Raw genomic sequence first — 17319 nt, 5'->3', positions numbered from 1 at the left:
ACTTCTGGCAACTTCGCAATTCATCTCTTCAGAACCAGAAGCCTCAGTACTCCGGAGACAGCATCTTGAGAATCGGCTATTCGGCATGTCTTCATTTGTCCAGACAGTTTCAGAAAGTTCAGCAACATTTCTGTATTTGGTTACATTTGATAAGTTCTGCTGAACGGAGGTGGTTTGAATCCACCTTTCAGTTCCAGAACTTACAAACTGCCGAAAGCACTATGTGGTTACAATGGTGAACAATTTTGCAAAAATAGATTTGCTTGTAGTTACCATCTTCACCTCCCCTGGGTGATAACAAGAATGGATGCTGCTTCTTTCATCTGTACTTAGCTCCTAGTACATCAGAAACAGAGTCCAGTTTGTTGAATTTAGATCAGTCATGAACTGAAAATCATGGTTACCCGTTTGTGTGCTGAATGGAGGTTTTTTAGGCTTTCGGATCTTCACAATTGTCCTGCCGGTTTGCTGCCTGTGCCGGCAGTTGGACGCCTCTGCTTGAATTGGCCAGGCTCTCCGGCAAGGTGCTTCCATCGGCTTAGAAGGTTTGTAGTCGCGGCGGCTACATGTGACGCGATTCTAGGCTCACAGCATCAGCTTCCGTCCGGGCTAGCCAGGTGCCCACGACGCAAGTAGGGTGCCTAGCGATCTGCTCCTGAGTCTTGAACCTCCAGGTCGTTTTTGCGGCTGTTGTCGGATTTCTGTCAGAGTTGTAAGCTCCCGCCTTCATTGTTTTTTTAGGTAAAGGGTGACTGCTGAATTCATTGTTAGCTTCGTCTTGACAGACGCATGGATTATTACTCACTATAATTATCAATGAGATAACTAAATTTGGCACGACGTTAACTCTCCCGTAACAGAAATATGATCCGTGTCTCATCTCCTCAATTTTTACATGTTATTACATTGCATAGCCCGTGCGAATGCAAGGGTTGACAATTAAATGAAGGGAGAAGAAGCTATTCTGTATTTATTTTGTCAGCTCTTCAGCTGTACAGCAGTGAATACGTTTGCGGCGCGGCAGCATAGCATGTCAGTGTTGCGAGGTGCTGTAGTGCCTGGGGCACCGTCGCCGTGCAGCCGCGGGTCCTCCACGGCAGCCGTGTCATCCGCATACATCTGCTCAAGGTTGTGGAAGCCGTCGTGCCAGACGACACAGGCACACAGCCACCACGCCCGGAGAATGTGTTAGCTTGGCAGGAACAGTTCTCTAAGCAAGCCAACTCGCACTCTGCTCTGCTCTGAGCGCTCAGCGCGAGAGAGTCGTCAGGGAGCTTCATGTCCGGAATCTCCAGGTATGAGGTATCGGTCCGTTGAGGCGCCGCCTCCGCACCATAGCGGCGCGCTCCCGTGGCACCAGCCGCTCCATTCGCCAAGCCTCTGCCACAGCACATGGGAGGAGTTGCTCCCATTGACGAGGACCAGATTGCCGTTGTCGCGCATCACCGCGACGTTCTAACCCGGCGCCGTCGGCGACGCCGTAGAAGACGATAGGTAGGTAGGTAGAACCGGCCGGAGCTGCCGGGGCTGAAGAAGCCCATCTCGAACTTGCCCTTCGCCGAGACCAAAGTGCCGTCACCCCGCAGCGGCCGCCGCGCCGAGACGGTGTCCGACGCCGACGAGTCTTCTCTGCAGTTTCCTGCTGAGGGACACATGTTCGGGGAGCATCTCGCCGGGCAATTTCAGGCATCGACCAACACCACATGAAAATATTTTACTTTCCAACAAATATAACCGAATTAGTTTCCTCCAAAACCAAAAGATTATGAGAAGTTCCTGCAACTGCAATCCAGAAGGCCGCCCTAATAATAGATAGTTCAAAGGTGCACTGCATAATAGTCTAGTCACAGCCTCACAGGCCGTGTCATTTTGATGCTAACTATACAACGAAAGCAAATTCCTATTCTCCAGGTAGGACTCGCCACAGCACGGCTACTGATTGGTTGGTTGGAACCCTTTTTCTCCTTTCGTCAGCAGCTTAAGAAATGAACGGTACAACGCCTATCCCTGCCTTTTGCTCCGTTGAAAGAGGTGACATTTTCAAGGACCGGGCACTGGGCCAAGAACGGCCCAAGACGATGATGCACCGGGCCACGAAAGTACTGTTTTGACACATTCTCATAAATTGGTGAATTTAGAGGTTTAATTAACATATTGTTGAACCAAGTCTTTCGATGTGGTGGTCTTAAATTAACTGGAGGAGCGAATATTGGAAATGAAACGTATAAATAATAACTATTCAACTATTTCAGCATGTTCCTCTAGCTATCAACTAGACATGATTACGAGCCGCCCGATCCGACGAACCCAATCCGACCTGATAAATCTGCTGGCAGGCTCAGGCTGATTTGCGGCCTGCTATAAAAATCAGGCCGGATATGAGCCGATTTTTTTATCCGAAATTCAAAAAAAACAACATGAAAATTCTACAAAAAAAGCAGATTTTACTCGATGCGGATACATGTCGAATTGTAACACCCTAATTTTCAAATTAAGGATATAAATAAACTTTGTTAGATTTTAATTAGGATCCGTAAGGATTTAATTCAAATTCTTTTGATTTTAGAGCATTTACCGTGCATTAATAGTATTTTATTTATCTATAAAAATAAATATAAGGAAACCTAGGGTTTGTGCACTTCATGCCCTTTGCATTGTTTTATTGATTGTTTTCTATTTAAATTTAAATTTTAAATTCAAATTCAAATGCATTTCTCCTTTTCTCTTATTTCCTAGTTGGGCCCGGCCCACTATTCCTTTTCTTTTTCTCTCCCAATTTTTTTTCCTTGCGGCCTGGCCCGAGTCGGCCTTCCTCTCTTCCACATGGCCCGGCCCAGGTGGCCCTTTTCCTTCCTTTTCCCCTTTGCTTCGCGCCGCCCAGCAAGCCCCCGGCCCACTTCTCCCCCGCGCGCCGGCCTCTCTCCCCGCTCCCCCTTTCCGCTCACTGACAGGCAGGCCCCACATGTCGGGGCCGTCTTTTCCCCGAGCCAGACTCGGACCCGAGTCCGAGTCCGGCCAGGCGCCGCTGCTCCGTCGCGAGGGGCCACGGGCCCGCATGCCCAGGCGCTTAGCCGCCCCTATTTAAGCCCCCCCTCCCCCGCCCTAGATCCTCGTCCTCAACCCACAGTTGCCGCCTCAGCCCGCAAACCCTAACATCCCGAGCCTCCACCGCCGCCGCCATTGCCAAGCTCGGGAGCTCGCCGCGCCGCCGCTTCACCGCTCTTCTGCCGCCGCAGGAGCTCCGTCGTGGGGTAAGGAGCCTCCACGGCCGGTTAATCTCTCTCTCCCCCCCACTTTCCCCGTGCGCCAATCCACTCACCGTCGCTCCGCACCGCCTCTCGCCGCCGGCCGCCGCCTACGGCCCCCAATGACCCTTCTCAACCCCCTAATTGAGTTCCCCTTCACGCGCGCTATCTCCTGGGCCAAACCCGAGCCAAACCCGAGGATGGAATCGCGTAAACGCGTCTCTCTGGTGAGCTGCCGCCACCCGCCGCAGCGCTAGCCTCGCCGCCGGCGCCCCGCGCCACCGCCCGCGCCGCCAGTCCGCTTCCCCGCCATTAGATTTAGATCCAACGGTCCAGATCAGTCCTAGGTTGAGTCAAACAGATCTAATACCGGTCAACTCGAGGTGGTTTTGCGGTTTAGCCCTTAAGTTTTCTGGAAATCAACCCGCAGTCCATGTCAGTTCAAAAGTAATCGCGTATAGGTCCTTTTTCTTCTGTTTAGGCCCCTGTCTTTTTCTAAAATAGAACCCGCCATCCTTAACCCTTCTGTTTTTCAATCTACACCCTAGGTCTAAGGTTTAATTAGGTTTTAGCCCTCGGTTTCTTCGGTCAGAGCCCTTTTAGTTTCAAATCTTTTGCAAATAAGCCCCTAGAATCGTGTTTTAGCCCTAATTTCTTCGTTTTAACTCCGTTTTCATCGATTCTTGCGCTCACGCGATCCTTACGACATATGCAGTAGTTTTGTTATATTATTTTGTTCTGTTTATATTGATTGGTGTACTATTTCTTATTTATTGTATTTGTTTGCTTGTATATATTTGTATGCTATGATAGACGATACGCAGTTCGAGGGTCCGCAAGAGCCGAGCTTTGAAGACGTTCCCGAGCAGCAGCAGTTCGTTAACGAAGGAAAGTGGTCCTTGATCATACTCCAGTTCCAATAATATTATAAATACACTTTTACTTTATATGCATGCATGTGTCTAGAATATGATGGATCCTAAATTAAGGATATGCCTAGTTTCTTTTAAACTTTCTTGATTAAACCTGGGTTATTATATTTATATTGTAGCTACGCTAGTTGCTTTCACTTAGATTTTGGTTGTATAACCTGCAAATCATGTTACATTGGTTTATATATGTTATGGAATACTTTATTGGTGATAAATAAGATGATTGCATTAATTGGAACATGGAGAACCATCCAGGAAAATAACGCAACCACAATACTATATGGCTCTGGTCTTGGCTAATTAATTAGAAACCTTAGCTTATGATAATCTTACCGAAAGGGCAAGAGGGGTTGCATCGTTGGGGTATAGCTCAGTTCTCTCGAGGCATATTGATATATGTGGTCCTTGGCTAAGGCGTTTCCTCATTAGGGGGAGTTATGACCGCTTTGGCTTGAAACCTTAGCGGATTGTCATAAGTTAGGGAACCTTTGTAAAGGTCTCGCAGTGAATCACTGCCACTCACCTTGGAAGTGTCTAAGGGCCTTGCAAACCCGGGCATCAAGGGAAACACGAATTGTGGGTAAAGTACGCAACCTCTGCAGAGTGAAAACTGATATATCAGCCGTGCTCACGGTTAAGAGCGCCTTGGACACTCACATGATAATTAAATTTAAAGATGATCTAAATCGATGTTCCTTATTTATTCATTTACTTATTTATGTTGTGGATTATTTACCTCTGATATTTTGTTTAAGGGCTAGTATATACTTACACTTAGCTAATGCTTGCTTAATTAAAACTTAGCCAACTAAAAATACTTATCGCAGTCAAACCATGTCAGTTTTTCCTTGATCATAGCCTTGCATGTCATATAATTTACTCCACTTGCTGAGTACCAACCATAAGTGTACCTACCTTTGCTTTATTAAAAATAATGCTTCTCAGAACAAGATAACTGTCCGGTGTTCCCCAAAGATTTCGAAGAATACTAGGCGTATGTCTCCCAGTTATCTACCTGTGAAGTTGAAGTCCGCTGCTAGTTATCGACGTTTAATTATTCATTTAAGATTAAGACTGTCGGTCATGTAATAAAGTACTACTATACTCTATTTCGTTAATGCATTGATTTGGATATTCACTTGTGACGTCTACTGTATGTGCGTGCGGAACTTGATCCTGATATACATATGGGATGCATTCGGTTATCTTTTCTAAACCGGGTGTGACACGAGTTGGGCTCGGGACAAAAGATCCGACCCGGTGGTTCGATCGAACTGGGTTCGGACCGAGGAAAAATCAACGTGCATTTTGGTCCGACCCAATCCGACAAATGATCAGGCCTACTGGTAACATGGCAATATGGCATACATATGAAACGACCAATTTGGTAGAAACCAAACAATCACCCACGTTACAACCTCAATCGGATATGGTCCCAGAAAGCAGAATGACATGATCCACGTACACCACATATGCCATAAAAAGAGAATAATTGGACTCGATATACAGGATCACAATATGGAAGATGGATGGTGCCACCGTCACAATAATCTTACAATCATCCTCTGCAGTATCGCAAGTTCATTGAAAGTTGTTAACATATGGACCCACTCTCCCACCTAGCCCACATGTCAATATGGCAGTCTCTTAATCTAGGTTAGTTCTGTTATTGCACTAGTAATAATACCGGCCACTATATCTGCAATCCACTACCTGGACACCAGTCCACACTATTTATTGCCTCGTTGGTAAATAACCAAACGCCCAGACCATATGGTCATCCTGGTGACCTCGGCAGCTTGTTCCCAGTTCTTTAATTTGCCACAAAAGGATCCTGTTATTAATTGAAAATTCGAGTTGCTAGATTTCAAACTAGCGGAGGGTTTTGGTTGACAATAGCACCAGCTGGCAGCTTTTCTCCGAAGCAAACAGCAGGAGCACTACTGTATATACTCCCTCCATCCTAAATTATTAGTCGTTTTGACTTTTCTATATAAATAAATTTTACTATGCAGTTAGACGCATTAAGAAAACTATTCATCTAGAAAAGCTAAAACGTCTAATAATTTTATGATGGAGGGAGTACCATTATGTAAGAGATAAAGCAAATAAGTTCATACAAAGTTTGATTACATAATTAAGCTACAAAACTCAACAGAACAGAAGAGGGCTGGCAGCGTTGCAGTGATGATATTAGCATAACGTAGGCCACTTGCTACTGCTTGTGACAGTTGAGATGAGTTTAAAAGAATGATGAATGAGATAGATGTTGGGGCAGCAGAATGTCTTGTGCCAATGTCTCCCGCCCCCGGGCGCTATCTAGCTAGCCAGCTCCTTGCTTGACGGCCAATAATATCCGGCGGCCTCCTGGGCCCGAGGACACTTTGCTGGATTCTTGCTGTCGATTCCGAGTGCCAGTGGCTAGCTTGTAGGTGTGCCCAGACATGCATGCGTGCGTGTGAAGAAAGCGATACAAATAGGCAGATTCTTCATCAGTTGGTCATCACATGCCACTCAGATCGCACTGCATGCACGGGGTCCCGCCCTATTACTCGATGACTTGCATGTCCATCCGCACTAGGCAGATGGTCAGATGGGTCGGATGCGAGATGCAGATGCAGCATGCATGGTCTTTGGGCTCTTGGACCTGTACACACAGTAACAGTACGAGGCGATAAGCCTTCACATAAGGATGATAGTATTGTAGTACTAGTACTACGCGATGATAGTACAGTAATACTAGTACTAGGCGCGCGTATCAGTCCATTGTCTCCTCCCGTTCGCAATAAAATCAGTCTAAGTAGGAAGTATCATCGTACAGTTATTAAGATTGAAAACTTGATAACTGCGTTGGAGGAGCGTCATCACCATGACACTCTCTCTGAGAGCAATCCCAACCCATGGTATTTATGGTAGTGTTTATGTTGGCATATCATCAAGATAAAATATTTAGAAACTACACTCTGCAACCTATTGTGTCTTGGCATGGATTCCTATTAAAACCCCTCTCTCTTCTCCACCTATCATATTTATTCTCCATTTATTATAAAGATACTACCTCCCTTCTCAGTGCACAACTTTATAACGTCTAGTGCATAGGTTCTCGTGTTAACAGTGGATCTTGCATGAGACCCGGTTTCTCCCTCTCTCCACTCTTTCTCTTTTATTTATTATGGTGCCACATAAGCTAAAAATTCTATATGATAATATAATTAATATTATGGAAACCATCCTAAATGGAGGGTTGGGGATGCCCTTATTCTATGAAACTACACCTCCTTTTTCCTCATGAATGACTATGCAATATCAGCAAATTTACTAATATAGTATGCTATTTAATACTCATGACACTTCCATTATACAAATTGAAATTGGTATTGAATGTATCTAATATCTGATATTTGGTTGGCTAAGGAATTGGTATTGGAAACTCAATCCAATACCAAGCGGTATTTGGGTGCTGCCGACCACCCTCTCAAGATTCCAAGCTACCCCGTTCCGTATGGGGCTGAATCGTTGTCCCCCCCAATCTCTTGCTCTCTCAACTTCCTCAACAATCGCGCACAGCACATCTCTCCGTCATCATTCGTCAACTTTCGCATCCGATGCCATCCTCCGCCCTCCTCGACACCAATCCAAGCGCTGCCATCGGTGTCTTGTCGTTGATGCAAACACCGCCACCGGTGCAGTGCCCCCTCCCCTCGCGCGTGCACGGAGCTCGCGACCGCCGTCGGCATCCTGTCCTAGTGGCGCGGCGTCTCCTCCCATCGGCGCACGCATGAAGTTCGCGGCCGCCGCTGCCGTCCTAGCCTCAGCAAGCAGCACCTCCTCCCCTTAACGCACGCGAAGTTTGTGGCCGCTACCGGCATCCAGTCGTCGCAGCGTAGCACCTCCTCCCCTCGATGCGCATGCAGTTCGCGGCCGGCGTCGGCGTCTCATCCTCAGGTGCAGCACCCTCTCCCTCAACACACGCACATGGAGTTCGTGGCCGCCGCCGGTGTCTCGTTCTCAGGGCACTACGACTGGCGGTCCTTCAGCTTCCACTCCGACTTGGCCGCTGCTGCCGGTGGCCACTTGCCAACCCGAAGCGCCATCCCCTCCTGCCTTCTCTTTCAATTGTATGCTTTTGGACACCCAAACAAGAACTGAATTGGACTGCATCTTAGGATTTGAAAGTGTAAGGCGATGGTCATCCAAACAACAGAATTCGAATTGCAACCATTTCAATATCATGGCTAATTTGGTATTGAACCCAACTCAATGCCATATCCTCCAATATCAACATCTAAATGGAGCCTAAATTTCATCAATGCTAGTAGCATCACATAGGTGCGGACACAAGCCTATGCTTGCATCAGAACCTAGTTCTGAACCTTTGACCGCAATTCCTGGATAGTTTTTGAAGGCGGGTTGAACTTGGCTGATGTGAAATGTGAGGACGTCGAACATGGTGTTGGTCCAAGCTATCCTGAAATCCACTAATCTCGGGGCCCTGAGTAGTATAATGCTACAAGCATAGAACTCTGACATTGACAAACTTGACCTTGCTTGCCCTTTATTCTCTCTCTATATTATTTTTTTAAACACAATATGATGCAAACGCTGACAACACACATGCACACTCATATCTATAAATATACGCATGCAATTTTACGTCTGAGCATCTCCGAGAGACTGAGGTGACAAATCTCGATATTGATGTAGTTACCACAAACGCCTTGCAGTGGACACGTCACCTATCACTAAAAAAATAGCACCGGTCAAATCCTGGAGTAAATACAGGAAAAAGCAGACACCCATGCCGAATCGAGGAATCAAACCTAAGTTCCACCACAAGAAACCTTACTAGCTAAGTTATGCTAAGTTCAGTCTCTATCTAATGAGTTAACAATGAAACAAGCAATACAAGCAGTTATAAGGGCTTCTTGGTTCTAGAACTCTTATTAGTTGTCAGATCAGCATCCATGGGACTACTAACATGCCATGAATTACTTTGATGGGACTAGTAGCGTGCCATGAATTACTTTGGAGTAGGGATAGGTTATTTCCTATACCTTGCTCGTGAAGCAGTTGTAAAATACTCGGATACGAGTAGGCCTAGTCGGTATTGAAGGAAACTACTCAGATAAACCCAAGTAGGACTCCATAAGACATATCTGGTTAGGAATACCCAAAATACACGACATGTAACCCTGCCCCCCAAGTATATAAGGCCGGGCAAGGACCCCTCCAAAATACATCTCAATCTCATGCAATACAAACCACCAAACAGGATGTAGAGTATTACGCTATTCAGCGGTCTGAACCTGTCTAAATCTTGTGTTGTGTGTACCTTCGAGTCCCTAATCTCGGTGACATCCTACCTAGTAGGTTGGCGGATAAAACACTGATAGTTGGCACGCCAGGTAGGGGTGTTCATCAAAGATCCCCTGGAGAATTCGATGGTGTCGTTCAACTTCATCGTCACGCTTGAAGAAGGCGTGACTTTCATCTTCGGCTCCTGGATATGCGTTGCTGACGGCGCAGGAGGCTTCCGCCGTCACCTTGCAACAACGATGAAGCCGAAGGCATCTGCATCAACTCCTCACCGCCCCATCGACGCTCTAATCAACGATCTCGGCGAAATTCAACTCTACGACCCGAAGGAGGACAATGAGCATGAGTCCAGGTCTTGCCCGATGTTGGTATTTCTTACGTCACAGATAAATCCGCAAGCACACGGAATACCGTTGTAGCATTTTACCCGTGAGTAGTCTCGGGTGTCTGTTGGCATTTCTTATGCCCAATAGAATATGTATTTCGCAAGCGCACAAAATCGCCGCGGTAGCACTTCACCTTGGAGTATTCCAGGGTATCGTAAATTTCCTCAGGGAAGCACTATGGTTAAAGAGTATCGAAGAAGCATATGATAAAGTTTACTAGACTTATCAACCAACTAACTTAGTGAGGGTAAGCTAGATATGATAGACAAGATAATGGCCGAGCGATGACCGTCTAACACAGGAGACTCTAAACCTTAGAGCGGTAAGGTAGCTGGGAGGACAACAAGCGAGAAAGAGTCCTAAAATACTTCTAAACTAAAAGAGTCCTAAAATACTTCTAAACTAACGAGCTAGCCTCACTAGACTAAACCTTGTCTCTAACTAGTTATCAGGAACCTAGAGCTTACTTCGGCGGCTAGAGAGAGGAAGGACTGCAGAAAGCGGTGAGAAGGGAGTCCAACCACAAACAGCAACTACTGCTATTAAAACACCCGAACGTGGTGGACTACGAGGGGCGGACAGGGCTGTCACCACCTGCCACCTACCACATTGTTCCATGGGGTGGAACGCACTTCCTAGCTAACACTATGCCAGACACCACATCAACACTCGATGCTAGGATTTCTCTTAAGGCCTTCAAGAGAAATCCCATTCAACCTAGGGAATGACTTGAGCCCCCTAGTCTGGGTGAGAAAACCCGCAAGGTAAGATCCCGCTAAATAAGAAAGATAACACACAAGTTGGATAACTTGGAAAGATAAATAAATGCGGAAAGTAAAACTGACTCAAGATAAAAAAGATAAATTATATTGATAAATATCAAAGGGAAAGATACAAGAGCTTATACCAGACTTCCGATGATGACTCCGGAATCCCGAGACAAGCCCGACTCAACTCTAACTCCCAGGCTACTAAACCTAACTCTAGACAGTGAAATGAAAGAAGAGAACTCCTTGGTGTCTCCGTTTACAAGTGAGCTGCACCCCTATTTATAGTGTAGGAGGGCCGAGGATGAAGTCGGTGAAGCGGTTGTAGAAGTTGCATCAGTCCTAAGATGGTCGGCCTCATCCAGGCCGGCCGGCCTGGGATGGTGGCCGCGTGGCACTACCCTTCTCCTGGATGGTCCTAATGTGCTCCTGGTGTCGATGAAGGTGGCGTTTGTCCAAAGTAGAACAGTTGGAGGCCGACCAGCCTGGCTCTAGCGCGTCTCGTCCCTCCGTTGCACCGACTTAATGATCAACACTTGCATGTTGTCCAGGGAGGCGGTTCTCAGGTGTTTGCCCAAGTCTTGCATGCAGGTGGGCCCTTCAATCCATGGGTAAGGCCTTTCGGTCCATCTGAACAAACCGACTTTAAGTGCATGGCTCAGGAGCAAGGTAAGTGTGTTTCTTAGCCCTTGGATTGATGATGCGGCAATCTGAGGAGGTGCCAGGCCGGCCGGCCTAAGGGAGGTCTGTCGGCCTGGGATTTTCCCCATTTTGCCTCATTTTTGGTTCACTTGTTCCTACATTCACATCTCATCCAAAACTTATGGAATTTGTTTAAAATAAGTAAATTATATTTGGAATATAGTGCAAAGCTCTATTTATTCATGAGAAGTTGACGGTCACGGCGTGTTTCAATGGCCGTCAGCAGTGTTGTATTTATATTTTTGTAGGGAAGGCGGCGATTCGAATAGGTAAGTTTATAATTAATTCTTGGTTTAATATTCAATTGCATAAACAGGGGTAAGATAATATGTGGATAATGAGGTAGTGTGACACACAAGTTACTCAAGCTCAAACTCATGAAAAGGCTTAGGCAGAGAGAAAGGAAGAAGAAAGCTACTTGGGACTTATGTACTTCTATCCAAATATACAGTTTTTATTATACACTTATACACATACACATGATTATCCTCAGCTCTAGGCTCCCAGGCACTACCGGGAGAACCACACATGATTGGCAGAGGAGCCGCCAGCCAACTCGGCTACTTTATGAACCTCCTACCACCACTACCTGAAGGGGGAGGATTACGCTGGACGAACAAGGCTGTCACCACCTGCCGCCTACCTCAGCTAACCATGGGATAGGACTGCATCCGGCAACACTAATTAACGCAGACACCATGTCAATATTAATAAACAATACTCTAGTATCCCGCACGGAGCCCCCACCCTCCGGATGGACAAACATCATACTAGAGCAAACATACGAATACCGGAACCATTACCGTGGCACTAGATTTATTCTTCTAATCATGCAAGATATAAGGTATGAATACAAACTAATCATACAATACATGTATGACATCGCACAAAATAAACTATGCAAGTATATAAATTTAGAAGATAACTCTATTAAAGATATCCAAAAATTACAAAGGAGAGGAAGAACTAGACCCATACCGAATACTTTTAGGTGAGCTCAGAAACCTGAAGAAAAGCTACTTTAGCCTAAACTCCACTAGCCTATGGACTAAGCAATAGAGAAACTTGAGAGAGAGCAACTTGAGGTGTGTCTTCATTTAGAGCCCCTCCCCTCATATTTATTGGCTTGTCCAGGGGTGCCTCGGCCGACGAAATACTGAATTCACCTGGAATTGATCTTGAGGAGGAGTGAGGAGCTGCCACGTGCAAGAGGTAAGTCGGTGGAGCTCAGCCTGGTTCGACTTAACCGGCAGTTCGGCCCACCTGGCCTGGCCGCCATCCCTCTTGTACTTTGACTGGGTGACTGCCTAGTGGGCCCTTGGGTCGGTCATGCACCCAACTTCAACTCTAGTCCACGTTCGAGTGCTCGAGTTGGACTCTGTTTCATCGAGCAACCAGCCACCATGATACCCCTTTGGACTTCGCAATCTAGCCATTGTTTATCAAGAGGCAGCTTGACCCGAACTTCAATCCGCATTGGGACACAACTCGGGTACATCACCTGAGAAGGACTCAGCCACCGCATGTCGGGAGGCCGCATCTACCACGACTATGACTCGGACTCTAATGACAGGACACCTTTAATAGGTGCCCAGCAGGGCCTGGTCATAACATCAACACTGCAAGGCAGATTCGTGTATTGGAAGGGCATGAAACCCTCCAAACTACTTGACAACAACGAATCTCGCCTTGTCGCCTACCTCGAAGAACTCCCATTCCAGGATGGTCGTCCTCTTTCCGACATCAAAGAAGAAGAAGACACAGAGCTGGTGGCATCAAGCATCGGCAACTACACATCGGAGCGGGAGGTCTCCATGGCAAGCGCTGCAGAAGACTAATATGGCAATGAACTACTAGGAGATATCTCTACTAATGAGAACACTATAGACTTCCCACAGGAAGATGACCACCAGATGTCGGTGTTTAACCTCCAAGCCCACCGAGGGATACCCCCGATGTGGTAGATTGTAGGTGGGGTGTCGCCGAGATTAGGAACTCGAAGGTGCAAGGAACACAGGATTTGGATAGGTTCGGATCGTAGTATGCGTAATACCATATGCCCTGTGTGGTGGTCTGTATTGCCTTAGGTGTTTGGTGTGTATGAAGCACGAGTTGTCCCTCATGTTGTGGTTGTGCTGATCTATGTACCCCTACCCTCCTTTATATACTCCAAGGGGACGGGGTCCGAGTCGGTTACAAGGTAGGAGTCCTAGTAGGATTATAGGGTAGAGTCCTAGTAGGATTACAGAGCAATTCTAGTAGGAGTCCGACTTCTTCCTTCCTTGTGAGCAGCTTCCTTGAGGGTACCTAGGGATCTATCCTTGATAGTAGAGGGTGCAGCGGAGAGCCAAGAACGCTAAGTGTGCCGAACGCAGACAGTGAGCAACAGCACGACAGCAGCGTACTCACCTCAACTTTCGAGATGAATTTGATCAAACCAACGGACGCCAGTTCCCCACTCCGTTGGCCAACATCGTTGAAGCAATGTTCCTACTCTGCAGCCTACCACCATGGCCACAAACTGTGGAGGCCCTCAAACTCACTTAGTGGGCATACGTACTACTCAACAAGCAGAATCTGATCCAATCAGTGCACCACACCAACTCGAGGAATGAACCACAGGCTAGCAGCATGCCCCTTTATCCGGATCAGCCTCAAGGTAGTCGCACGACGGGAGGAAGACCAAATCCAAGACCTGAAGGTAACCCTGCGGGTGGCCAAGGCCACCAAGGGGCTCCACCCAACCCTCCACCACAAGACCTCCAAGAGCACATCAACTCTACTCGCAACGCTCGCTCCATCATCCAAGCTAGGCAACACGAGCGAGCAGAGAAAGGATATCGTGCCCTAGATGATGGCGACTGCTTCCCTACATTCACGCGCAGGATCATATTAACCACATACCCCGACTACTTCAAGACTAAATTTAGGCATGCAAAGGGACCCAATTGTGGCAGAACCAACCTGAATTATACCGGCTCAAGTACGCGAGTCCACTCTTGAGGGCTCCAACGTGTTTCAAACGGTATAATCCTTTGGCCTGTCGGGTAACGTCCCGATAAACCACCGAATGCAGGATCAAACAAGGTACCTCGCACGAAGGCGAGTCCAGAGATACGAGAGCCATCACATTTTACATCACAGGCAAAGATATTCCATGAGAGTTTTAAAGTAACATCAGTTTCTAACTGATGGCAATTATTACAAAACAGTCTTAAGTTTCGAGTAAAAGCAGCGGAGTTTATAACACAGGCACTGTACATGTCGCCAGCTCAGATATCATGCTAGCCCTGGCATGACATCACTCGGAGGGGTCTGCGTTGGCCGGGGACGGGTCCCACTCCACGGACCAACCATCTGGAAGAGCATAGGGCCAAGGCAGGGGAAGAGTAGGGTCTTCAGAGACTTTACCTGGAAAAGCATATAACTAGCAAGACTGAGTATACTAATACTCAGCAAGGCTTACCCGGGATTGGGTATACTTAAGCCCGTAACTAGACTCATGAAGGCATTTCAAGGGTTCCGGGTTTATTTTTAGCTGAAAAGCAACAAAGAGTATGATCTACTTTCAAATTTTTAGCTTTCAAATTCTAGTTGATTACCCATTCTAGGTTAGCACCTACGCTAAGCAAGCAAGGTAGAGATTATCATTCAGCATGATTATTCCATCAATGGTTACACTTCTTACTCTATGTGGCAGAAGGAATAAGCAGTCTCAATCTCCGCGAGAAACGGACGATTCTGAATCAAATTTCAACCTTGCAACGTAAACCTAACTCACACGCTTGGAACATCCAATGTTTGTTCCGAAGCAACCGTTTGCCTTTCATTCCGGGTCGTGGAGCAGGCCACCACAAGCGACTTGCAGGATCGTACGCACACCAATTATGCAGGACATACGTCTGTAGTGCGACTACATTAACCCGTATTCCTGTCTGCCTTGCAGAACGTACTCCCACACATCGGTGCGTGAGAAAAAACAAATTACGAGTGGTGGGAGGTATGCCCACTTGCCGGGCCGATTGGTTACTAGGCTTACCGCTTTACCATATTTCGCGGCATGTGGCTAGTACTTTCAAACGCTTAGCCACCATTACCACACACTTCGACCTTATCAAATTCAACAACACAGATGGGGTGTCACCTCAACCATGATACCTCACATAATTCCCGTCCGTCATCCTTATAGTGATTACAGGAATGTAAACATTACAATTCCTATATCGCGCGAGTGACAGGAAATCACCCGACTTCTACCGGTCCTATTAGCAGAGCAGCTATTCGGACTCAAGTGCTAGTATCCAATACATTGGTTCCTAGGAAAAAGCAACTAGAGTTTTTCATACAATTCCTAAGAACGTAATGCAAAGATAGATATAATAATATATGTTGCAGTGTAAATAAAGTAGGGTTATGTCCGGGGCTTGCCTTTACTGGTGGGGCTGGAGTCAGGGATGTTAGTATTATTATCTTCCGAACTTTGGTTCAGGGCTTCCGATAATCCTTTGGTGATATTCACTTGGTCTTCAGGAACATCCTCTGCAGACTTCTGGGAGATCTCGTAGGTACCATTTACGGAAGTAGTCGTATCTACATGCAATGCAACATTACATTCAAAGTGTGCACATAAAGCTATTTTACTTTACGATAAAGTTGCAATCCAACACTCATTTAACATACTACTCACATAACAACCAGAAAGATCTGAACTAAACTTAGACAGAGCTTTATGGGGACAACTAATTAGAATCGACTACTTGTTGAAGATTACAACAGAGCTGATTGGAACAATAGGGGTTTAGCCGATAGAATTGGCATAGGAGGGAGCTATCTACTTTGCCTTAGGATATCAGCTGATTTCCGTTTGAAAGAGAGATTGGCAGGAGCGGTCTCCGCATTTGATCCAAGGGGATTTGCCGATTTGGGTTCACCTGAGGCCAAACCGGCTGATACGGAGAGGAACGTTGAAGGTACAGTATTTCAAGGATAGAGCAAGGAAGGATCTTGCTGATTTGATCTAGTTATCAGCATGCTTTTGTCTAACTGATGGTTGGTGTATCGGCTTGTCTTAGTTGACAAGGGTGCATCAGGTTTAGCCGATTGATGTGCTTAGGTCGTGCCTAACAGAGGCGTGTCTACTGTGCTATCTTACTGATCTAGGGTTGTGTACTTTGGCTTGTGTAGCCAATTGAAAGGTGCATCGGTTCCCTAATTAATAGATGAAAGCATCGATTACTTTAGCAGAGGGGTGATTCCTTAAGCAGCTGTGTCTTAACTGAGATGTGCTTAAGTGTTATCCTAGGTAACTAGGTGCGGTTGTATCTGCTCGATTACGCCAGCACAACAATTGAGTGACGTACAGCCGATGGGGTCATCTAAACCGAACTTGCTACAAGAACCAAGTGGAACAGAACACTAATATCGGACTAGGCTGACGAGACCACAAGCGCGGAATTAGACTGAAGAGTATGTGGTTGATAGGCTTGTGCCGATAGATGTGCAGCTAAAGAAGGCATGTGATGGGTAGGCATATAGCCGATGGGTGTCCTACAGACCCGTAGCCAAAAGGCATATGGCCGATAGGGTAATGCCTATCAAAAATCGGTTGAGCTAGTAGCCAATTGCTGAAGCATAGCTACAAAGGTGTATTGACTAAGCAGTCGATACACAAGGCATAACCAGGATCTTTATATAGAAAGGGGCTCTAACAAGATTGCAATCAAGACAAGGGCAAAGGCATGGGTACTCGTGTGGAAAGGGTTACTAAACATCACACAGATCTACCACAAAAATACTTTGCATCACATCAGTTTGGCATACAAGTTGTAATACATACTTTTAGGTAAATTGATTTAACACCACTAAATTTTAAGCTAATACTACCAGACTTATCAACAATACAAAATAAACAACATTCTATTTACCAATCATATCATTCATTCTTTTACTGGGCAATCATTTATCGAGTATT

Source organism: Panicum hallii, chromosome 5 (genome assembly GCF_002211085.1).
Source record: "Panicum hallii strain FIL2 chromosome 5, PHallii_v3.1, whole genome shotgun sequence".
NCBI classification, from domain to species: Eukaryota; Viridiplantae; Streptophyta; class Magnoliopsida; order Poales; family Poaceae; genus Panicum; species Panicum hallii.
The sequence above is the reverse complement of the archived record's forward strand: the minus strand, read 5'-3'. Positions refer to the sequence as shown.